The sequence below is a fragment of the Phasianus colchicus genome, chromosome 4 (assembly GCF_987193195.1).
Source record: "Phasianus colchicus chromosome 4, bPhaCol1.hap1.1, whole genome shotgun sequence".
In the NCBI taxonomy this organism is placed as follows: Eukaryota; Metazoa; Chordata; class Aves; order Galliformes; family Phasianidae; genus Phasianus; species Phasianus colchicus.
Window position 1 is genome coordinate 13403501 of NC_143439.1, and position 26765 is coordinate 13430265.

At 36.8% G+C, this 26765-nt stretch overlaps 1 long non-coding RNA gene across 1 annotated transcript in view; it reads right to left on the minus strand.

Moving 5' to 3' along the window:
- The window catches only part of LOC116226090 (uncharacterized), a 410572-nt gene that overhangs the window by 242542 nt on the left and 141265 nt on the right, over nucleotides 1-26765 (minus strand). The window contains exon 3 of the long non-coding RNA XR_016465827.1: nucleotides 3500-3585. This is a non-coding gene — a long non-coding RNA (uncharacterized LOC116226090). The remainder of the gene's footprint in view (nucleotides 1-3499; nucleotides 3586-26765) is intronic.

Sequence of the window (26765 nt, forward strand, 5' to 3'; positions counted from 1 at the left end):
ATTAATACATACAACCCATTTGCGCATATGAATCTCCTACTGTTACAATTCTTTATAGAAAGAGGAAACCTAATCTTGCTCCCAAAAACTTAAACTTTATTCAGTTCGGATTCAACGTTCCCTCTCCCCCCCCCCCCCCCCAGTTTTATGTTACAAAGCATCAAGAGGTATATACACACTTCATTTAAATGTAGGGAATGTAAAAAACTGAGCAAGTGTGCTTTTATGACTGTTTACTAAATAGAGACAAATGAGCACTTACTCTTCAGTAAACCCCTCAATAACTATGAGGATGTTTTACACACATGGACAGCTAAAATTTCAATTACCTAATTCAAGTAAAAAAAAAAAGTACTGTTTTGCTCCTCAGTTGTTTTGTACCTCCTAGCTAATAACTAAATATATTCACTTTTTTCGTTGTGTTCTTTGAAGATTAAAGACTTGTCTGACTTTGTACTGGATCTGCCTGGACAGTTGACAGCCCATTAAACTAAAGCAGTACAAGATGTACATTTTAAGGTCCTGATTTCTGAAGCACACTGAGATGACTTACTATTAGTGCACAAAAATACTCATAAGACACTTTGAAATCATATATTTGAATTTCTTAGCGAATGGATGAGATTCTGCTTCTGGAAGAAACTAGTTAATCAGCAATTAAGATATCCCCCTGGCAAGGATCCTTACAGAAACGTGCAGAGAGTTTATATCATCAACACCAACTTTTATAGTAAAAAAAACTGTACTGAAAGCAGCTTTAACCTGTAGTATTCCCCTCTTTTAGTTTAAGAAGGACCAAAAAAAAAAATCCTTATCGTGAACCAGATCGTGTTAATGAAGTGATTTCTGTTTTCTAACCAATTGTAAACCACACGAACCTGACACTTGGCTTTGTCTCCTGCTTTTATATCTTCACTGTGGAGAAAATAAAATATTGCAGTTACTCCATTCCACTATTTTCACAAGTTGTGGTGCTCCCTTTAGAAGAGTTTCCTGTAGTAACATATACAATAGGGTTGGCTACACACCTACTGGACAATGCAATTGTCATTACATTGTGGCCTTAAGACTCCCCCTCTTTCATCCCTAGTCACCTCCAATTCCAGCCAATGAACAAAAAAGGAAGAATGAAAACTTCAAAGAGATCTTTCACATTTCTGGCAAAACTTTTACAGTAATATAGCTGAAGTCTTGAGGTGGATGTTGGAAGTCTCCTCAAGTTTATGACAGATATAATGCAAAGAATTACAATAACATGTAACATTACTTTGGTTGCAGACTTTGGTCTATCTTCCATGAAGAATAAATTCATAGGTTTTAAGCCACAAAAGTAATTATTCAAGAAGTTAAGATGATGCGTAACACTAAAAAACTCTCGAGTCTTTATTAGCTACTGGGTTGAATATAGAGAAATAGCACAATAACAAGACCTCTCAAGTCAGCCTGTTACTTCCATCCCATAAAAATAAGGCCAGTCAATACATGTATGTATGATACGTGCAAAAAAAAAATATATATATATATATATATCTACACATAGTTTTGTGGATAATACTCAGTCTCTTTAAACCAGATTACTCAGCATTGCAAAGACCTCTTAGCACAAGTTTTCCAGCCTTTTGATTCTGGCACTTTGAGTCTTTTCTAGGATGCTTTTCTACAACGCATCCAAGATTTCATACCTTCTATACTGGGATGAGGACACAACAAATGTTGTCTGTCATTATCCCAGATCATTCTCACCTGAACTTCAGTCTGGGCTGCAGGTCAGTTCCTGATTTCTCATCATTTTCTTTCAAAAACTATGATTCAACTCTACAGATCAGATGTTACAAAGCTAGTTACAAACATAGTCAAAATATATAACAGCAGGCCGAGTGAGAGCAAACAGAGCATCAGCCATAAGCACTTGAACTATTGCTTGCTTTCACACAGATACAGCTGCTTGACATTAAGGCTCTTCAGACCTCCCTTGACAGATACCAGTGTAGAAATCATGCCATATGCTATCAAACATAATCTAAGGGGAAGGGGGTGGGGGAGGAATAAACCAAACCAACCAAATAAGTGAAGTTGCTAGTTGTACTTTTTAGAATTGCAATAGTATAGATGCATTTCAAAACTTCCTGACTATGGTACTGAAAACATGCTAGATAGGATACAGAACTCCATGCATTTCCAACCTGCATTACACTTAGGAAATCAGTTCCATGAAAAGTCAGTAAATTCACTTCATATTAGCCTTTTTCTAAAGCTACAATTTCATTCTTGCAACTGTAATGCTTAAACCATGGATAGGGATTGTTCACTGAAACTTTGTTGCATCTTTTCAGTTAAGAAGTATCACCTTTCAGGCTTAAGGTGGCTGTAATCTGTAATTAGGGTTTTACAGCCTAGACTATGTTCTATCCAGAACTCAACATTAAATTAGCTAGAATTTTGAGAAATCAACTAAAATTCAGATGTCTACATAGCTGAGTTGGAGTCTCTTTCTTCAATACAAACTTAATAACAACCAAAGTTGATTAGATATTGAGCAAGTCTCCACATGATTTCTTGCTCTGCAAAGTGCTATTCCTTGATTACTTTCAAATCTAACCTCATCTAGCACAAGAATAAAGTGTGTAAAAGGCTATAGGAACATGAATTGTATAAGAGATTTAAGAAAGAAACAACAAAGAAAGTTCAAGCAGTTTTTTTGGAGATAGAAACAAACAAGCCAACAACTAAGAAGCATTTGTAATACCAGGCAAAAAAAATAAATAAATATCAGAAAGTCATCAAATTACATGTTAATTTTCATTTGAATAAAAATAATTCATATAGTTGTTACTGTGACATTTCTATTCTAGATCACAAAGAATCCTAGCAATTTCTCTGGAGTTCTTCCTTATTTTCCAACATCCTTGTCTTTTATCAGCATAACTTTCTGTAATTTCACTGGAAGTTCCACATCTTTAATACTTTATTTCTAAGGTTTTCAGTAATCAACTATAAACACTACCTTTGTCAAAGCACCTCATCAGGTACTCAGAAGTTCTATTATTTTCCAAGTACATCCATCAGGATCTCCTCAAAACATATTTACTTCAGATCAAGCAACTCCCTCTCATAAATATAGCCTACTTTCTTTATTTCTACACCACAAACACAACACATAGCAGTAGTTGAATAGATTTTCAAGTGAGCCCATCTAAAAATCATATCAAATTCAATTAGATTATCATTCATTACAGCAAATACAGAACAACATGAGGTCAGGAAGAGGCCACAACTAAAACATTGTGAAGATACTTGCAGACATACAAGACAGTTCCTCGCTTTCACTTCTTACATGAGAAGCTACACTCAGTCAAACCCACAGAACTCCAGAACAGACACTATCTCAGCTGCACCAAAGAGCACTTTTACCTGCATTTAGGAACCACAAAACAAATTACCTGGCATAACTTGAACATTATTTCAAAGCTGAGTTAAAAAATACATCTATCAAGCATACCTTCAATTTTCTGCTCAGTCATGTCTTCACACACAGCACCAGACACTGCCTTCATATCCACACCAGGTGCCCCTCACATCAGCAACCTTGCAACAGAGAGCAAGTGTAAGTCATCATCTCAGGAAGTGACCCCACCAGAATGAAACATCCCTGGACTCTCATTAGGGACCAGCTGTGCTCATTTTCTCACTTTCCGGCAATTTAAGTAAAGCTTGCAAAAAAGGGAGATAAAAAATAGATAAACAAACAAACAAAGGTATAAAATCCCTTTAGCAGTTGCCTTTCCACTTCTGTTTTCTCTGACAGAAAAATCCTCTCCAACTCTCACGTGTTTCACATCATCACTCACAGAACCAGTGGTGTTCCCCTGTGAGCAGGTGTAGGTATCTAAATTGCAACTGAAAGTGTTTTACGATAACTGAGTAAGCATGGTGGGTTTCTTTGCTTCTAAATAAAGTCACACACCAAATTACAGAAGTCAATGCAGTTATTTTCAATAAATTTACAGTTTCAATACAAGCAAAAAGCCACAGAGCTTGTTTGGTGTGGCCAATTTTCCATAAACTCTAAATGAGGACGTGAGTTCCACTGCTTATTTTAGGCCTTCATGCTTTGTATTAGCAGCCATTTTGTAAGCACCTAAAGTAACTACAGCTTTCAAAATCATGGTGATATTTTCTAGAAAGTTCCACTGTGTTACAGGCATCACTTTATTGACATGTCACCTCATGTTCCCTGCTGAGGCCAAGCTAAGCCCATCGTTGGGTTACCTGCTGAAAAGAACCGTTCAGGAGATTGTTCTGCATCAGTTCTATGTTGTACCCTTGCAACACCCCTCAACAAAATGATTCATCAGTCAGTAGGAAACCCACCCTGTCTAGTTTGGCTGTTCATCAATCATCACCTTTGTTTATTTTCTGATTTGTACAACTTATTATTACCACGCTGTAGGATTTCTTTCATTAAACAAGATTTATTTACTTGAATGCAAGGCTTGGGTCAATATGATTAAATACTCCTTCACATTAAATATATGCATATTATTGTTACACATTTTTAATATATTGTTACATGAGAATAGACAATTTATTTCCCATCCCAGTATTTTTCTTCAAGGTTGCATTCAGCTCTCTAAAATGATCTCATTTAAAACACTTAGTGCACTAAGTATGGTTTGATTAGACAAAGTGTATATCCATTCATATGCAATAAAAGCACTGAAAAGTTTGTATCAAATAAGCGTTGCTTATATTCATTAAAAAAAAAAATAGTTTCTATAAAACTATCATGGAAAAAGGCTGATTTTATTTCACATTCTATCTCTGGTTTGTTTATTGGATGGGTCAAGGAGGATAAATAAAATGAAGAAAAAGCAAACTCATGTTTCCATAAACATTTTGCTAGAAAGGAATTGCTCCTACACTACATCTCTGTGGGGGAAGAAATCAGGGAAGAGATGTGGGAAGCAACAAAAGAGCTCTCTAGACACAGAGTGACCACACTACTGAGCAGAACCAGCACAGCATCTGTTCTGTGAAAAGCATTTTTGCTCCAAACTGGAACACTGCTGCCTAGGCCAGGACTCAAGCAGATGCACCCACAGGGCACAACAGGCATTTCCACAGAGGCAACAGAGCCTGCCATAGCACAGCTTGCTGCTCTGACTGAGCAGGGCTACACTGCTCACCAAACAGATGTAGAGATGCCAGCAGATGGCTGCATGGTGTGCCCTGGGATATCCAGTTCTGGAGCCAAAGTGGACATCTCCACACTGGTCATTCAGAAAGGCTCAGGCGCACACGCTCTTTTCTCTTTTGTCTTGTATTGACACAAGTTTGTTTTCACACAATTTGAAGGTTTTTCCATAGTTCTTTGCTTAGCTGTATTCATAAGAGGAAGAAAACAGTAATGAAATTGAAATAATTTGAAGTAGCATATTTAAAATAGGGTCATGCAGCTGTATGATGTTCTTGTTAAATGGTACATGATTACATCACCATTCTTTTACAAATAAGCACAAAAGGCAAGTGAACATGTGAGCAAGTGAATGGTAGAAAACAAAATTGGGGTAAAAAAAGACTTGTTTGTGTAATTTAAGTTGAATACTCATCACTTGCTCTTCTTTGGAAGCATCAGAAAATTCATGGTAGCTAGATTGTTGATGAAGGAATAATATAAGCATCATCTCTTAGATAAACAAATGCAATTATATAGGCTATACCATAGATACAAGCAGTCTATTTCATCCCAAATATATCTTTGACATTTTTTTTTTTTAATCCAGTAATTTGAAATTAAATATATCAGTTTCAGTATCTACTAGGATATTCTCAGGTATTCTCCACGCAATACTGGGCAGTATCTGTATCAAATACTAGGTTCCTTTATACTGTCACCTTTAAACACTTCCCATCAGCAGTTCCAGTGATAAGCAGTGGAATGATAATAACGTCATATTACTTTGGCAAAGCAGTCTGACCGAGGAATTCCTGAACCTCAGGTAATGCTCTTCCATTCTAGCACTAGGGTAATCCAGCTCTCTAGTTATTTAATGCCTAGTTCTACGCTTTAAATGTGTTACTTCATATCAAACCGAGTCCTCATGCTCCAATTTGCTCTGCAGATGTGGAAGCTGCATTTAGAAAACAGGATTTTCTTTCCTTTGTTTTTGTCCTTGGCACTATCTTCATTCAACATGTAACATCATTTTGACACAATGCAGTAGATAATATGTAAAAGCTAATACAATGAAAGCTACCCAGCATACAGAGAAACAAGGAAGATGTCTGACACTACAAAAATTCTGTTCAATTTTCATTGGCTGCATTTCAGATTCTTCACCAAACTCCAATAATCCCTCTCAAATCCTGGCTCCAGAAGTTGCTGCTTAAGTCCAAGTAGCATACAAACACCTGATTTTCTTGCTTGCCAACTGCTTTCTTCAGAGTAATTTCTTCAAGTGGCATTTTAGCATAAAATCTATTACTTTGGCTGAAAAGGAAGGTTTCTTTTTCACTAGGAAAAATATCTGGTCCAATATGATATACGAGAAAGGCTTGTATGAGCAAAATGCCCCACCACAGCATGGCAGGTGTCCTGACACGTTCAGATTGACTTCAAAATATAGGTAAGGAACACAGGAAACATTCCTTGGAAGAACGGTTTGTTCCTTATAAAAATTAATCTTCAAGGAATTTAAAAAGGCTACCTTCCTTCAGAGTCTGTAAGAGATATTTATTTATTTATTCATTTATTTATTCACTTATATATTTTCTTCTTTCTAAATTTTGACAGTTTTATATTCCAGGGAAATAGATTGGGTTTATGCAAGGAGGGATTTACATAATCTGACTGAAAACAATAAAAAATCATATCAGAGGGCTATAATCTTCATTCTTCAATGAACAAAGTAATTCAGCTGCAGAGGTGGGATGACATTGTTTTACTAAGGCAAGGAAAGGGGATGGAAGTGGAGAGCAGAAATAAAGTTGCAGTGTAGTTCCAGGAACAAACAACTAAGTGACAATTTGGGAAGAAAAATAATCACAGCTTCGTGTGTACTAGAAAACACTTTATTTAAGTCAAATAATGTCTCTGATGTTGTATTTTTGTACTGTAAAAAGCAGTTTCCTATGAGCAACCCAGGTGAGTGGTAATGAATTTAATGCATAACACATTCTGTTACGTGGTGAGGAACAGAGGAAAATGAACAGTGATCGAGCACCATCTTAATGTCATGTATTTGTCACTCTGCATGAATTAAAAAGCTACAGGGACACCATGTAGTATTTGCTGTCTCTGTATTTTGATTCATGGTCTTAGTTGAGTTAGAATTATTAATGATGATATCTAGTGAACTTTTGAATTGGTAGTGCTAATTAGAGTATTTTCAACTAGGAGCATCCTTAGAGTAAATTTCTAGAAGGTTTAATATGCTCAGCATAACCTTGGGCTGCTAAGACTGAACACCTCCATCAGCAGCACCTAACAGCAATGATCTTATCATTATTTATGTATACAGCTAGATTTTTACTTTTATAGCTAAAGTCAGTGCCTGCAATGTCACTGGTGATAATGTATTACCATTTTTTATCTATGGAAATGAAAGGAAAATCACATAGGCTTAATAGGAAATATTATGGTAATCCCCATATATCAGTTAAGATAACTGTATTTCAGCAGGGCGTAAATTGCCACAGGCTTCTTCTGTATTCAGACAACTCCGAGACTTAAAAGCAAATGCATATGTGTGTTTCCCTATTCTTGGTGTTCATCAACATAGTATAATTGTTGATTCAACCAGTGAAGAGGAAGGAGACATATGTGGGTCACAGGGAGTTCAGAATGACGGAAAGACACTGCTGCAAAGTATCATGAGCAATGTTGTCCAAATTGTGTGATAATGGTGGCTGTTAGATATTAATCTATTGGTCATACAGAAAAATCAAAGGAAAATAGCTGACTAAGCATTTTAATGCCATACTGACAAGAGATCTTAGGATGGTTGTCTTTGGAGTTCACTTTATTAAAGGTGAAAAGCTGTATATTTAATAAAAATCATAAACCACCTCAGCAATATATAGACACATATACATATGAAATATACTACGGTATTTTTATTCATTGCTTCAACTGTGGAACAGGGATGGAAATCTTACTTTAATGAGAGAGAATGGCAGAGGATATAGTGCAGCATAGCCATAACTTGAAGTTGCTGCAGATTATGGTACAGGGGAGGAGGTGACATGGCTTCATTACAGCTCTGGAACCTGTCAGCCCTAGCAGTGTAAGGCCATGCTGTGTGTATGAAACTCTAAACAAAACAGTGTTTGCAGCCCCAATACATTTATCCACTCCATGGAAGTCAAGGAACACCACATCAGCTTGGAAGGGAGAACCTCAAGGCAACCCTGGTGAATAATAGCTCCAGCTGCCTAAGAGCTGCTCCAAAGGAGCAGTGATGGCAGTAAGATACCCATGACACTGCTGTTCTGAACCCTGCATTTGAGAAGAGTGCTGGGCACGAAGGTGGGGATGACTATGCAGCATTATCCAACTGCCATGATTCTTCTTCCATGTAATTTTATGCCTCTTGGGCACTCTCCCCATCCTTGTGATAAATTCCTGCGTTTTGTAGTTGCTCTCTCAGTGTAGGAGCTAATAATTATAGTGCTCAGATCCACACGTGGGGCAGGACATGCATGTTGCCATGGAAACCCATCACTGCACTGTTCTCTGCCCAAGCTTTGGTACCAGATTGGAGCAATGTGCTCTAACTTTTATCATCATCTGGTGACAACTGCAAGTGTTTATCCATTACATTTTCACTCTTTTCCCTTTTGAGTACTTGCTCCACTTTCCGAGAAGCTGTAAAAACTTCCATTCATAAAGGAAAAACAAGTAATATATTAAAAAAAAATCAAATTTTAAATATGAAGCTTTATAAGACCTGAGCCTATTCTTATTAAAAATAACTTCCAGGGTTTTTTGTTGTTGTTGTTTGGGAAGTTGTTTTTGTTTGTTTGTTTTCCTAAGAAGAAAGTTGATATGCAAAAGAGATAGAAAGCCTTCAGGGTATCTTATTTATCAGCCACTGCTTGCCTCATTTAAAAATACAGCTTAACCAGTGCAACATACAAAGAAAGATTCAGAGGATTCAGAGTTGTTCCCTATTTATCTCCCTTTGTTAACATTTCAGGATCTTCTTTAGTCATGTGAGGCCCCTGCTGAAAGTCAGCTTAGATTGCTCACAGTAGAAAAACAATAGTATGATAAGAGAGGAGGAAGGGATAAAACCTGTTGTGAAGCCACTACAAAATATATCATTTTCTTTTGCTAAATAATATTGACATAATGAATGCATTCTTTAAGTATGAATACTTATAGAATCTGGACGTATGCATATGTGCAACTGTTAGGCTATATGTGACATATGTATCTACAAAAATAGTTAACACACATACTAAAAAGACAAACATTTTGATTCTGTTAAAACCTGTTGTATATTCTTAACACCATTTATAAAAAAATAAAATAATAAATAAATTACTTTATTCTCAGCCATAATGTGCAGACTGAGTGTTTAGCCACTGATGTTTTAAGGCAGTTCCATGTGTGTTCACACATGGAACACATTCATTCTCAAGGTATATATTGCTGTTTGATGAACTTCTTCTAAATGCCATTAAGTTAACAAGTCACATCTCCAGTCCAGACTGCTTCTGATACAGTGTGAATTGACAGTTCTAACCAGGCCAGAGTATATCAGCTTTCTGAGAAGGCTGCAGTAACTGCCTGCGTGTGGAAAACACGATTGCTGGTGCTCAGCTACTGGTAACCCCCTGTGCAAGATCAATAAGTATACAGATGTTGTAAAGTATTAGATGATCAATAAGCATACAGAGAAGTTAGGCTGGTAAGATTATCATCTTGGAAAAGATAATCAGAGATAAATGGAAAGTGCTCACCAGTGTTGTAGGCTCGCAAGAAACCCCACAAGGAGCAATCTCCAGAGACAGGTCCTTCCTCAGGGGCAGTCAGCCCTTAAATGGGGTCTACGAGAAGTGGAGCCAGGCTCCACCCCTTCTGATCACACAGCCGAATTGCCTTCACCTGTGCTCTCAGGGCTGACTCAGTCCTCACTTCAGGTGATCTGTCTGAGGTTCAGGCTGTGATTCAACAGTTCTAATACACCCCTGTATTGGGCAGTGGGCAGCCAGGCACTCTCAGCTGGTAGGAGGAGAGTGGACGGCACAAGTGGCACTTGCTGTTTGCCTGGCTTACAACTGAGAGAAGCAGAGCAGATGGCTGGGAAGGGACAGAGTGAAAAGTAAATATCTGTAGGGCAGATAACCAATCTCCTTGGACTGAATGGCACATCAGGCCAGCAGATCAGGATTCATGCTTTATCCTGGTCTTCTAGATATGACAGTAATAATAAATATACCTTAAAAATAGATGAAATACCACTCACAAGGCACCAGAAGAAGTAAAATCAACCATTTCCTTTCCATTTCCATGTAAGTAATGTTTTAATTACAAGTGGATTACAAGTGTGATTGCAAATGAGCAGAAGAATGCCTGAGACAGCGATTGGCATGGTTATGATGAGAAGTGTTCCCTGTTAAGTACCTCACCTCTGAGACCCTACTGCTTCCATTTATCTGGTTTGATCATCAATACCTAAAGGAAGAAGTTTTCCAAAGATTTCCATCACATTGTATTTTAGACATGCCAGAAAATATTTACTTTCTCTATTCCTGCTGTACAACTTCTTAAATTCTAATTGGCTTGGTTTTACTAAAGAAAATGAAGATGCACACTTTCTATGACCACTGACCTGAATGGCAACACACTGGCATTTCCCTGACCACCATAGGGCTGCACACTACTGTCTTTTTGCCTATGTGGGAGCAGAAGATCATCGCTGTTACAGATTACTGTTGTTCAGATATTACTTTGGCTTGAAAACAAGTACAGCTGCATTTAGATGGTATGGCACCAATGATAGGCTCATCCTTTCAAGATTTGTTAGCCTGCTTGTTTGTAGCCACCAACACAAATGTACAATGGAACACTGACACAGATTCACAAAAGTAAGCAATATGAAGTGTAAATGAAGACATCCATGTGAGGGAAATGTTTAATGTTACTTAGCTAATGAGCAATCACTGTGGCTACTAGATAAATTGGCTTTTCTGGAATGCATTGGGAAAATGATGAAGATGCAGTAACACTATTTTCTCTCAGCTTTACTGAAAACAGTTTGGCTTCAGATAATATCTTACTATTATCTTACCATTACTACACTACTATATTACTGTATTACTATACTACCATATTACTATTATCATACTTACTAATACTATATCTTACTTTTAATCTTGCTATTAAAACCAACAGGCAAAAAGGAAAAATGAATAAATAAATAAAGCATACTCCAGCACAATCAAATAGCTGGTGCCTTTGTCTGCATTAGACCAACTGCCCTGCAACACTACACTGTACCAAGAAAGAAAGGAAATGGTACCTCTCCTATGAAGAAAGGTTGAGGGAGCAGGGTTTGTTTAGCTTAGAGAAGGCTACAGGGAGACCACATAGTGGCCTTCCAGTACTTGAAGGGAGCTTATAAGCAGGAATGAAAGTGACTTTTTACACAGCCTAATAGTGATAGAGGACAAGGAAGAACAGCTTTGAACTAAAAGAGGAGAAATTTAGGTTAGATGTTAAAAAAAAACATCTTTATTCAGAGAATGATGAAGCACTGGAACAGGCTGCCCAGAGGAGTTGTGGATGCCCCATCCTTGGAGATGTTAAGTCCAAGTTGGATGGGACCCTGGGGAGCTGGCAATCCTGTCTATGGCAGGGAGGTTGAAGTAATTGATCTGTAAGCTCCCTTCTAACCTGAGCCATTCTGTGATTCTATGATTTGCTAAATCAAACTGTTTGTCTCTATCTTTTACACCCTGAAAATACAATATTCTTGCAGGAGCTTCAATCCAGTATATGCTATGAAGTCCTGAGCATATTTGTCAAATTCATCAGCACTGTTACCATTGACTCTTCAAATGTGTGTAGCCTTGAATTACAGTTTATGGGGTAAGGAGTGCTTGTCAGTGAGCCTGGGCAACTGGAATCTGAGGATTTTTTGAGTGTTTGTTATTAGCAGGTCAAAAGGTGGTATCATTATATAGAAGGTGGAGAAGGGATTGCTTAGTATCACAGTCTGAGCCAAAAAAGTCACCCATACAACATTCAAAATTCTTTTTTTTTTTTGCAAGACATACAATACAACTTTCCTCCAGTCCATGGGTTTGTTCTGTGGATGGGGAACAGGCAGAGGGAGATGTGAAACAATCAGGCCTTACAGCTTTTGGGTTAAACATCACCACAGTAATGGTCCTGGCTGATCACAACCTGCACTTGGGATTCCACTGTGGCCATACTGGAATCTTCACCAGCATTCATTTCTGCACACAGCCTCCCCTCATTTCCCATCCTCAAATACTGGGTGGATGACAAGGAGAAAACTAAATACAAAAAACAGATTTGACCTGGCACGCTCATTTCTGGAGAAATTCTTTTTGTAAAAAGAATTTGCAGCAGCAATGAATTTGGGAGCAGACTTTTTGAAAACTAGTGTAGAAGTGTAAGCACATACAATACTTTCTAGATACAGTAACACAATTCAATTTTATGTCCAGTCTCTGGCCTTTTATCTAATGTTAGAATAAACATGACTTTTCAAGACTATTAGATAAAACATTAAGTTGAAGTGTGATTTTTAAAGTTTCATATTTTCTTTTCTTTTTCCTTAGGCTGTGCTGAAAAAAAAAAGCAAATAAAACTGAGATTTTAATCTCCAAGTGGTTATCCTGATAACTAATAAATCTAACCTTTCCAAGCAGACGTATGAAGTTAAGGGGACTAATTGATCATGTTGGCACAAAGGTGTTGTTCATTCTGCAAAGGCCAAGTTAATCCACATTGATGTGATTCAAATTAACCTTAATCAGCGACTAGGCTGACTGTGATTTCATTACTGGATATGCTACAATCAGACATCTCCTGTCTTTAAATGCCCCTTAGCTTTATTGCAGTGATTTTATTATTATTTTTTTTAATAATAAATACCCATTTACACATCAGATGCTATTAGTGTAATTGGCTTTAAGATTGACTTTTTTGTGTAGTCACTTTTTGGTTCTGTTTATTCTGAAAAGGTCAAGTAATACAGATTGATGTGATCTAAATTAACCTCAAACAGTTACTTCTCAGAACGATATGCTGTCATGGTGGGAAGGATCAGACAGTTCCTTTTTTTTTTTCCTTCTCCTCTCTCCCCCCCCCCCCTTTCCAGATGCATAAATCATATGCTTTTCATTCCTGGAGGCAGCTGCAAAACACTTACAACCCTATAAATTATCTTCATAACAGAATTCAAAACCAGTTGACTGTTTATCAGAAAGTTTTATCTTTTCCCATTGCAGTACGGCAGGTATGCCATACACTGTACAAAACACACAGATTTCAAAAATGGGGTATTAAAGCCTGATCCAAAGCCAACTTTCTTCCTTTGGATTCCATACCTCACACAGGCAGTGTGAACACAATTTTCAACTGCAAATTCATGGGTGCTGTGCTTGATTGTGGCACTGAGGAAGTAAAGCAGATTCCCACATTTTATTTGGTTTCTTGAGGAAAACAAGTGCAATTTCCTTACCTCTCCTCTTCTTCAATTATCTGAAGCTAAAAGTAATGCTTCTTAATGCTGCCATGATGAAATGGAAAGATACAGTGAGTAAAACACTCAAGAAGGGCCACAATAAATACAATACTGAAAGGTTCTCTTTTTTTTTCTGAGGGAGAGAATTCAGTGCAGAAGGTGAGGATGGAAAGTATCATCTACAGTACTCTCTCAGTGGCAATGTCCCCAAAGGCTGGAGAAAGCCATGTCAAGACTCCTCTGAAGCCCCTCTAGGAGCTGTGTTCCTCATGCTTCCAAATGGGTATGAACTCAGAAGGCTCAGTGTGACACACTGGGAAAAGAAAGAGGGAAAGGAGGAGGACAGCAAGGCAGGCAGGCCATCCTCCTGTTCTATGTATCTTATGTCTTCTGTGTCTCTGCGCTCAAGGAGCCTAACCGGGACACAGATATATGGAAATCCAACTCAACATAGAGAATAACCACAACTGTCACATCATTTATTGATCAGAATAAATGTTTAATTTTGCATTTAGTTAAAGATCGTGCTGCAATCAATAATTAATTTGACAGTTGCGGTTATTTTACATGTCCAGTCACCTTTCTACACGCAAGATGACCAGAAGCATATCGCTTCCCGACTCAGCCTTGAACCTGCATCTAAAGAAGTCAGTGCAGCACACTAATGCTGGCAGTGCTGGTGTGGCTTCAGAGCCATATCCTTCTCTGACAGCATCTGCTCACGTATCAGACCCACCCTCCTGCTTCCCTCTGTTAAAATCCTCAAATTTAAAACTCAGCTCTGTGTAGTTCACGAGGAGAGTGTGCACTATGCCAGTAACAAATAAAAGGAACATTTTTAATCCCATAGAACATCTCTCAAACATACTAGAATGTCTGCAAGGAGAAACAAATACACAGACAGAAGACCAAGTGGTTCTGATTGTAAAGACATCTTAAAAAGGAAAAATGTTCATTGGATCTCCACTGCAGTGGAAAATCCAGACTCTTTCTCTGAATAATGCAATACCTTGAATAAAGAATTGTAAGAAGCTGCAATTACTCTGGGAGATATCCCTAAATCTTGCAGCTTTGGGAGCTGGAAGAGAGCAGAGGCAGCTCTATCTTTCTAACGTTTACACAACACTAAAGTTGCTCCCTTAATAAACCTTGATGAGCAAGAAATATAAAAAACCTCCTTGTAATTCTTTGGAAAGTTTCAGCACTGAACTTTATTTAGGATGCATTTGATTCCTTAAATTTGGATACACAGGAGAGATCTCTCTTCTCTGTCTCCTCTTTGCCACTGTGTTTCCTCAAGTGTGCAAAATCTGTAAGGTTTTATTGATTTTTCCCTTGTTGTTCAGTTTGAAATAGAAAGAGTTGAGACGGACTCTAGATGAACTAATCCACCATACATACAGGAACAAACCTTTTTTACTTGGGGTATCAATTACTTCAAGGCTCAACATATAAGCAGTATTAGAGACATAATAAAACTACCTATCATTGTAGTTTTAGTGACCAGTTGCATATGATAAACTTAAAATTGACATAATACTTGTAACATAAACACTGACACTAATTATGAAAACAAACACAGTCACACTCAATTATACTGGGGGTTTGTAAGTACAATCACAACTGCTGTTTATGGTGACATAAATAATATCATGAGTTTATATGAAAGATTATCTGCAGATGGTGAAGAAGATTATGCTTGGCAGAACTCAGAAAGAGGAGCAAATTGCAATCATTTTCTTTTATGCAAACCACGTAAAGTAGTATTACATCACTAAAAATGAGCTGTAAGACTCAGGTAAAAGACTGACCAGCTCTTTCCCTAAATGTCAAGTAACATCTAAGAAGGCAGTATGAAAAAAAAATAATAATAATACCTTCATTATGTGTGAATGTGTATATGTAACTACAAGTGCCATCTTTTCCTGTTTGGATAAAAATACTATAAAAAAAATGGATGAGCTTTTAGCATATATTTCTTTGGGCTTTCTGGAAAGATTAAATGTTAGCATTCATGCAGAGGAAATGTTTCAAAGTGGTTTTAATAAAGTTTTGAAATCATACAGCAAAAAAAATAAAATAAAATCTTTGGTATCGGTGAATGACCAGAAATAGGCAAGCTCATCAAATGGGTATATGGCTTCATATTCATTAGGATGTTATCGAGTCTGATTTTTGCAATTAGGAGTTTTATCTCTCCTACTTAGATTCTTGTCCCCCATTATAAACTGAGATTAATTTAACTACATCAATTTATAAGCAACAAGATGTGTAGAGTCAGTTATCATGCAAATACTCAGTTCTTCCGTCATTCCAGAGTGTCATTTGCAGACATTTATTTTTACAAGAGCATAAAACGATCCCAAAGAAGTTTATAACAAAGTGATAAATCATACTGAGGCACTTATTACTCGGGTTCCCTAAGTAAGTTTCAGTACAACTTGAATAAGCATGTTAATGACTGTTATCAGTGGTTTGCTGTTGTTAAGGTTTTTGGTTTATGACTGTGTGTGTACATTTGTCAAAATAAAGCCTACACAGCCTAGAGTACTTTTTTTGCTGTCCTCTGACAGCATTTACACCCTACTACCTTGCCCAGCAGCACTTCAAAAAAGCCAAGTACAAAGAAGGTTTCAGTTTCAGTTTAACATACCCAATTTAGCATGTTAGCTGAATGAAAAACTTGAAGGCTGCCAAATTATCTTTGGAACACAACAGCTACACTGGAGATGAAACCTGGAGCTTTTCTTTGAAGCTGAGCTACCTGCTAAGTACTCTTGACCATGGGTGTTAAAAACTCAGTCAAAAGCATGGTTTATCTCCCTTCTGGTTGTTTTGTACTTAACAAGCTCCTGGGATGCTTCAGAGTAATGTTTCATATTTAAACCTAGATTTGAAAAAGGGATCAGCCTTTGTAGAGCTAGATTTTCAAAACAACAGTTTGATGACAAATAATATTCCATTCAAGCACCAAAATCACAGGCAGATTTTACCAGAACTACTTCTAATACATCCTAGTCGCTTATTCCAAGGTGCACAGGAGAAAATGAAGTAAAAATACTCTTACTCCCTGTAACCATCCCAATCACAAGTGGTATTCCCCAAGAGATGGTACTGGGGCCTGACCTGTTTAATTTTTTTTTTAGTGACCTGGTCAAGGGGACCTAGTGCACTCTCAGTAAGTTTGCAAACGACAACAAACTGGGAGGAAGTAAGTAGGATGGCCCTACAGAGGAATCTGGATAAGCTGGATAAATTGGCTGAGGTCAGTGGGATGAAGTTCAACTAGACCAAGTGCCAAGTCCTGCACTTCTGTCACAACAACCTCAGGCAACAATACAGTCTTGGGGCAGAACGGCTGAAACAATGTGTGGAAGAAATGGACATAATGCACATGACATTTAGAAGAACACTTTGTTATGTGAGTTCCTCTACAATGGCTATTTTTCAGTATTTCTGGAGTAATGCAGAAAGAACAGTCTTGGGACAACGGGAAGAAAAGACATTTAGTATAAATCGTTTTTTAAAAAGAATCCTTCATGTACATATATTATCTGTTATGTAGCTATAAAGCCAGAACTGTTCCTAAAGATTCAAGGCTGGAAAAACTGGATCCACAGATTCAGTGGGTGGACAAATTTGCATAAATGGCATATATTCACTGCAATAAAAACGTTGCCATCTGCTGTAAGAGTGGATATGAGTCACTATCTTGATGAAGTTAGAATTTTTGAAAAAAAAAAAAATGCAACAACCATAGACAAATACCATAAAGAAATGGACAAAAGATTTATTTCCCGAAGCATTAATATCTAACAACCTTCAGAAAACTGGGGCCATTCCAGAGATAAAGAGAGTTACCAGCCTTTGAACATTTAAAGAGAACTTAAAGAATGGCTAGGAACAATAAAATGGTCAGTCTAATCCTTCTTCATAGGTAAAAATCATTATGGATCAGAGATTACAGGTAGAAGTATTACCCATAAGCTCAGTTTCAAAGAAAGTAGATATTGTCATTCTGTTCTCTTTGATGGATGGGACTATGGATCTGAGTAGCAAACTGGTATAGTACATTTGATTCAGTGTTTACAAAGTGGTTTACAGAAAAGGTTAACCTCATATGTAATTAATAATAAACAAAGATTTATCCAGAACTTCAAAGAACAAATTAAAAAAATCAATTACCAGTGTAGGTACAAATATTTGAAGTAGTATCTAGTGAGATTACGAGTGTATATACCTCTTGGCCAACACAATTTTCTGTCATGTTCTTCAGGATATCTTCCTTTTTATCAGAAGCTGAGAAAGGATATGAGCCTTGCAAAAAGAGAGTTTAAACGGTCTAATGGCTCCATATGATCCAAATTTTATGAAATTTAGAATCAATTTATTTATCTGAATAAAGTGTCTGAACACACATTTGAAAAGAATTTAAGAAAACAACAACACATGAAAACAGAATACATACATCTCCCACTATTTCCCTAATATTAGTAAGGTCGTACTATAGACAGCAGGAAACTCCAAAAACTTTTGACATTCATTGGTTCTGAAGAAAAACTTTAAGAACTTGGTAAATATTCTCTTTTCAGAAAAACAGGCAAGAAACCTGAAAAAAACCTAACCATAGACTGAAAAGAAGATCATGCAAAATATGCAGGTTTTTTGGTCTTCTAATGAAAAAATCTCAAACTTTCATGTCACCTCAAACTGCTGTCATAACTTTATGAAAGACCTGACTGATCTGGTCTCAGTCAAACCTTAGTCATTAGTAACAACACAAAGATGTAGTATATATTTTGTTCACCTTTAAGATAATCTAAATTTAACAATGTTGCTTTTAATCTTAGGAAAGGAATGGAAATGACTAAAAGCTTCACACCACGTACGTTATACTAATTTCCAGAAAGACCTTAATGACATTTGTCTTCCAAACATATGTCCTTGCTCAAACTGTACAATTTTTAAGTCCAATCTTATTGGAAAAAAAAAAAAAGTTTCAAAATATAGTCATGATTTACAAAGCTGTTAAAAAAACACAACATAAATGTTACATATCTTATATGTACATATATGTTTGCATCTACATATGTGGAAAATGAAATATATCAGAGTAATTACTGAAGGCTAGTGTTTCATTGTAGCTACTCTTGAATTTCTATAATTAATCTCATTATGTAGCTAGATTCTACTTTTTAAACTGAATGTCCAAGTCAAAAAACTATGCACAGACTCAGCTCTGAAAAGTTTTCAGAAGAGATCTCTATGTCTAGAAATTGCTGTCTTCAATATAATTGTTTTAACCTTTCAGTAAAAATTGCTTAAAGATACAGCTCACACTGAAAGTCTGACCGCCATTATCTTGTCCATTAACTTAGTAAGAAACCCTCATATGGTTATCACTAGGTTCAGGTGAGATCTATATCAAATACATTGGAGCTCTCTGGCCACATTCTTGACAAACCTTCTGTTCAAAGACTCTTTTCTCCTTTCCTTTACCTCCTCACTTCCCCTTCTCAGAATTTTGGATGTACACACTTATACTCCACCTAATTCTATCTAAATTTATTTAGGTAGCCAAAGCCTTCATTTACTCTGTTCCTTAATCCTCACCAGTTTCTGAATTGTCTCTTCTCTAGATATCCTATCTGATTGAAATTAAATATGCATTCAGCCAAGACATACACATTTCTCTTTGGTTATAACTAAATCAATACATTAAATAATTCATAAAGATTTTAACCAATATTTCAATCTAATTAAATAAGTATTGTATATGTTTTATTAGTTGGTATTCAGTTTGACTAGCATTGTCTTATTTAACTTCATCTTACAGACATGATTCATTTAATTTGTTTCCATATTATTATTTACGCCTGCATTTACTTATAAACAGTAGATCTATAAAATCCCTGTAGGATGGAGACTAGGGTAAGGAGAATTAGAGAGCTTGGGCAAAAGTAGTACCTTTTTTTCTTAAAATTCTCTATGTACAATTTTTTTTCACTAAAATGATGGTACTTAAACAAAACAAAACAAAAAACAGATAACTTTTTTTTCTGTTTAGTGTTATACTGAAAATGTTAAATGTTTCTACTTCATTCAGTAGAACTGTATGTTAAATATTTGGAACAAATAGAAGCTATATAATCTGACCTTAACAGACTTAGTAACGAATGCAATTGTGATTGTAGGGGGGGATGAAGTTACAGCAATTCTGCAGAAAACTCCTGTGAGGTAGTGTATAATTAAGAATTAAGACAGTAATTCTTCTTACTTCCATTTACTTTAGGTGATCATCCAAAAAGCTAAGAGATTCATGATATATTAACACTCTTAGGGATTCTTCTACCATTTTCTAGAGATAGCCACATGCTTTTTCAAAATAATATGCATAAGTATCGTACAAATTAGAAACATTCATCAGAGGGGAAAAAAATCATACCCTCTACGTTTTTTTCTGGTCTCTCCTGCTCCTAAAATAACAGATCACATACTACAATCAAATAACAATATCTCTTTAACTGATGAGTTTTATAAAGGGAATTACCAGGGACTGAAAACCATAACCACAGCAATCTCTCTCTATGTTTGTCCTGTTCTCCTCTTCTGCTTTCAGCTCCCGGCCACTTTTAAAGCCCAGGTTCTGGCTTAGATGGCTGCCTGGGTCCATTTTGGGATGGTGTGTTTCTTTTCTTGTTCCCAGTGCTATGCATAATACAAGCTTGAACAATTACAACTTCCAGATAGCCCTGTCCAAAAATCTCTTTTGCTCAAAATAAGAGCAAAAGCCCAAAAGACAAGTGAACTCTGACTACAGCATCTCTTCAAGAGACAAATTCCCAAACAAGAATGAAAATTAATCAAAGTTCTGATGATACCTAATAACACTGCTGTCATTGAGAATGATTTTTATTGTCCCTAATGAGCATTTTATAGATACTCATATTTGAGTAGTGTCTGAACCTTTCAAAATAAGAACCAGTGTTTTCCCTGGAGAAGAAGCATGATGTTGCATGCAATCTGTCAGTGCGTCGGGGCTTTTCATACTCCTACACTGTAGTAACAGATGATCAAATCCTCTTCTATGTTTCATGAATTGAAGGTGTAAGTCAATTTAGCCACTAAATACGTCAACATTCCTCTTATCTATCAGTTACTTTGATTTTATAGATAAAGGTATAACTTCTACTGCAAGTAATTAAAAAGGAATAATTTATTTCACGATGTAGTTTCTATCACAGTCTGCTTCAAGCCTAAAATGAGGGCAACCACTAACTATAATTTCTGCTTTTCTAGCCTATTCTCTAAAAAGAGGAAAGTGATTTGTCTTTGATTTTTCATTTTCATAACAAAAGTTATGAAGTATTTCATATATTTATATATATCTAGTCTTGAAAAAGAATAATCCAGGAACCTGTCCCTTTCCCTCTACTATCACAGAAATATTAAGTTACAGATAGCCTCCTCTCTTGTCTGTTTTAACAATGAAGAATGTGAAGACACCTCAGAGTTCTTTCAAAACACAGTTTGTTTCATCAAAATGGATGCTTCCACTGACAAAGATTAAAAGAAGAATTGAATGCCCGTCATACTACAAACATTAACAACAATCTCCTAATCTTTATCTTTTTGTTACCTTGTACCTATTTCCTTTCCTATAAGCCACTTATGGCCTGATCACTGTTATTGTCTTTGAGCATCGTTTTAAACTACACAAATGCAGCACTGTGTTTATCCACAGCATTTCTGTCAATTTCTTTTGCTAGTCTATCATCAAACAGCAGTTTACAGTACAACTTTGTTTTCACTTTGTCTTCACATTCTTGCTCAACATTTTCAGAAAATTTCAGACAGAAAAAGTGCAGACATACACGCTCACATAGGAGCATATGTTTAATTTGCACTCTGCAATAATTAAAAAAATAAAAAGCTTAACAGGAAAAAAAATACTATGCACTCATAGGACAAAATAGCATTATATCCATATAAAGCAGTACATTTTAAGGTGCCTGGTTTTGGATCTGCACTTACTGGATCTTCTGTTTACAATTCTGTGCAGACTGCAGATAGCAACGCAGCTCCTGCTGCTTTTTGCTGTGGAATGAATCCCCTAGCTTTGTAATATTCCTTGCATGACCAAATCACCATTTACCCACCCTGCAGCAAATCATTATTTTCCCCTCTTTAAAAATGCCCTGCCAAATACCCTGACACCTAATTTACTATATGTTATTATTTAAATTAAGGAAGTGCATAGGAAAGACAGGAGTGTTAAGTCAGATCACAAGACAACATAAAGATGTGTGAGAACTCTCTCAGCTGAGCCAGGTCAGAAAGGAAAAGCCTGAGGACAGCACTATGTACAGGCACTATCACCACTCAATTGATAAATGAGCATCTCTTCTTTATATTTTTAATCTCTGAAATGCAAGTCCAATTTCTTAAGTGGAGTCTATGACAGTGACTTTATCTATATACTCAGTACAAGTAAGACTTGGGACTGCAGTTCTTAGCTAAAAGGAAAAGAAACATAAAAAAAAGAACCCGCCTAGTATGTGACAGTATACTTCTGAATGAAAGCACCCTTCTGCATTTTTATAAGCTTCTCTCAAGGAAGAAACATAATAGCCTCCTTGAATGTGTAAATGTGTGCAGTCATACTACAACTTTCTCAGATCTCACAGTACACATTCTTCCTAATAAATGGTCAGCAGAAATTTTAGGATTGTTTTGCACATTTGAATTACAGAGAGCTGCTTTGCTAAAAGTTGGGGTATTTACGTTTTGTGAAGGAACCATTTCCAAACCGAAAAGCATTACATCTTTAAAGCAGTTAATTAATATGTGCTTTTCCTTCTCCCAGAAAACTCAGAAATAAGACGTTCTGGAGAAACAGACTCTTTCTTAAGACAAACAAGTTTGTCGACATCATTGTGGGCCTCCAGATTCCTGTTACATCCTGAATATTTTTCTGTGTTCCCCACAAAATGGTTGTTTCCAAAAGAGAAACACCTGTGTCACACACATAAAAATTATACATGATTTTTCATCTCACTGGGCTTGCACTTTCTAATTGGTACTTAAGAGACTGCTATTGTGCTTTCTGACTGTCTTATATGCACAGTCAGCCACAGTTTAAAATAATCCTGTTAAGTTTTAGGCATGGATGATTGCTTTCTCATTTTTAGTTCTGAATACACTGGTTGTTGCTCAACTTATTCTGTCTTTATCCTTTCTGTTTTCTATATCTTTCCACTTATTTTCCTCCTACCTCCTAGTGGAAATTTCAACTCATTGGCCAAAATTCAGCAGAAATAATAAATCTGAAGTAAGATCTCCAGCAAAAGATCTTTTCCCAAGCATGCAACTGTGGTTGCTTGAAGCCATGCCCAGGAGGAACTCAACACATGCTGTGGACCTTCACCACTGGAAGGCAGCGATTGCTCACATTCAAAGTATCCATCAATAGCTCCCCATTGGGATCCAAATAGCTTGCAGCAAGGAGGGGAAGTTCAAGAGTGGAGCCAGACAGCAGCAGCTCATCCTTTTCTATTCCCCAGGGTGATTCCATGGCAAAACAATGATGACAAAGGTCCACCTATATACAGCGGCTGCCTGTTCCTCTTAATATTGCCACTGTCCTATGTCAGCCAGGGGAGGGTGTGCAAGGACGAGTTAAAGATTGCATAGCAATTCTGCTCAGAAACATGTCTGGAGACAAATGTGATATATTGGCCTGTGTTAAAATGATGCACTACCCATCTGATGGTATCACAATGCACAAATCTTCTAATGTCCTTATGCATGAGAGAGAATGGTCAGCCACTATTATATTCACTTTCAGTCTATGTGAGCTCTAGAAATACTGTTTTCTCTAGGCCTGTCAAAATTACTATTCAGTATATACACAGTACGGAACCTTTTAAATGCATGCTTTAACCTTAAGATTCTGATTGCAACTATATCAGTTTCTTCCAATTATACATAATGACCTCTTTGAGAAAATAAAACTGAAGTTCAGATGCTTGTACAGGGAGCTTGATTGAGGTTCTTGAAAGATGTGGTGGTTGTAGTTGTCTGGAACTAAGCAAGAGGTGATAAGGAGGCAAGAAAAGTATACAGCACAATATAGACCACATACCCGCTGTAAAACTGATCCTTGATGAAAAGGGAGAAGATTGAGAACAAAGCAGGACACACATGAATAATGCACTGTAGCTCATATCCACAAAGGGCTTCAGCAACAGTGTTTCCTAAGCTGTGCTGTTGTTTTTTTTGTTTTGTTTTGTTTTTTGTTTTTAAAGCCTCTATTTCTTCTTGCTAAGTGTGACTGCAAGTCATTTGGATTTTGCACTACTATATACAAATTACTCTGTAATTCTGTGTTCTCTGAATTCACTGATTCTTTGCATCTACCTATAAGTAGCAGAGCTGAAAAAGTCTCTTTTAACCCGTAAGGAACAACTATAAGTGTCTGAGAACAAATAAAGCAGATTAAATGCATTTCAAATGCACTATTACAGGTGTTGTGCATCAAAAAGCCTCTGCTAAGGGCAGCAGAAGTTTATGGGTACATAACTTAGAGCACTGCAGACATTACAGTCAACATAGCTGGGAGGGTTTGTGGAAAAGTGCTTGTGTCGTTCCCTACCGCTTCAGCCTCAACACCTAATTCCTGGTGTTGTTCACCTGAAGAAACGTGTGCAGCAAATGCAGCTGTTCACTGAGAAAGGGAAGAAGAATAAGACTACTTCTCCTTGCCATCTTGGTTGCTATTTGCATATAAAAGCTTGAGTGCCTGCCCCAGCAGCAGTAATACAAAACAAAAGCAAGCACACAGAATATGAGCAATCAAAATTCACTGCACATCTGAGATGAATTTCAATCCCAGGGTTAAGTTGCAGATGTTCAAGTTTGGGGTGGGTTATTTTAGCTTCATCAAAACAGGCTTATGCCTGCTTTCACATTACGAAGGTCACTGTTGGAAGGGTAGGAGGAAAGAAGAGTTGTTAGAAGATATTTACATAGTGAAAAAGGAACAGACATAACGTAAGAAGGAACATGCACCATACTGAGCCTTCAAAATGTACTCTTTGAAACTGCGGCTGTGTATGGTTACATCATCCTGGCAACTGAAGAAATATTCTATGCAACAATCCATATTAGGAAAACTGTAAAAATTAGTAATGGCTCTGTTTATAGCTTCATTCTTCTGTGCTTAGTGTTCTCCAGCCACAACTCTATTTGCCACCACATTTCCAAGATCAGTCCAGAATTTTTGATTATGAAGATTCCAAAAAAGCTTTATTAGCCTTCAGATATCACGAGCTGTTGTGTTTAAATCCAAACATGATTATCGGTATACTCTGCACAACCTTTTATGGGTACTAAGACTGTGCTTTAAAAAAGCTCTCCATAGCAGGTTTTTACCATGAAAACTGCTTTTAGTAACAGCACCACATCTTTTGAGGGAAATAAATTCATTTAAATGCGGGTTTTTGGTTTTTTTTTTTTTTTTTTTTTTTAACTGCTCTATATTTTTCATGCTCTCCGGTCCTGCCAGGTAATAGAAGGAAAACTACAATTAAACTCTTCACACTGTGAATACATTCACTGTTACGTATCTACACTGATGCAATTGATAGAAATAAAGATTTACACATTTATGCTGGTAGATTACTAGCTTAGATGAACTGGGCAACTGTGATGTAAGAAGCAGGAGGTGGAAGAGCTGAGAATAAAGTTACCAATATGTTTCACGGATGGGATTACCCAAAGCAGTCTGGAAGGTGGTGTCTCTACAATATGAGAGCTGAAAACAAAACGGCAAGACTGCTGGTGCAATGGTCTTATTGAATAGAAGATTTGCAAGCCAAGAATCCATATCCCTTTCTAAAACTCTGAGTTTAAGGTGTAAGTGATGATGATTACTACAATACTGACAGTATTACCTACACATCCCCTCCAAATAAACACAGACAACCATAAATTCACTAGTTTATGATAGATAAATTGAGAGAGAACAGATTCCTGTGCCCTCATCGTTTTGTGTGGTATCCTTGCTAAGAAATCTGTATCAGCTGTGGTGTGCAGTAAAAAATTACCTCCCATCCTGGCTGCAGAAATGCAGGCACCCATTACTGCAGTAAGAAACTCCAGAAAAGCTAGTTGGGAGCTGGAAAAGGACATCTTCCTTTCAGTAGACACAGACAAGGTACAGGAAATCTTTTGGCTGCTTTAAAAAAATACATCTTTCTCTAGACTCTCATGCACATGCTCCTTGGAAGAAGAATTGAGCCTAGATTTCAAGCACTGTAATGCACAATTCCTTGTTTCTTCAAGGAGCGTGATAAGCTACCACAAATGTGCTAGATGAAGCTACTGAATTCACCAAGCCAATCCACTAGTCAATTCAGAATGGATTCCATGATATTTGAATGAAACACTGATGTTTTCTCAAAGAGAATTTACCTTGATAGAGTTTATGCACATGCCAGAATGTCAGCAGTATCCTGTTCCTTTATCTCAAGACGCAAGTTAACAGATCACCGTAACTTCAGCTGGATCAGGGCAGACATACTCAGAGATACATTTCACCAGTTTTAGTGCTATCTAAACACATGGACAAGAAATAATTAACAGTAACTTGGCAGTAAATTTAAAAAACTTACAGCCAATTCCTTATGCACAGTAAATGCAAACAATGGATTACCTCTGAGGTGGCACATAAGGTTTGCATGGCTGCACATTTTGCCCTCAGATCACTGTAAAAGGATTGCAGTTTTTTTTTTTTATTTTATTTTCACCTTAGTTGTTCCATATTCTATAAAGACTCAACAAAACACAAGTGCTGATGTTTTGCCTCATAGCTGCCTTTTTAGTAATCTGGAAAAAGTGTCTTCTGTGTCTCCAGAGTAAACATCTGAGTGTCTAAAAACCAGTTCACTCCATCCTTTGCTTATTTCTGAAGCAAATAAATGTATTTAAGATAAAATGATTTGCAAATGATTGTAATAAATAAATCAAACCAAATAAATA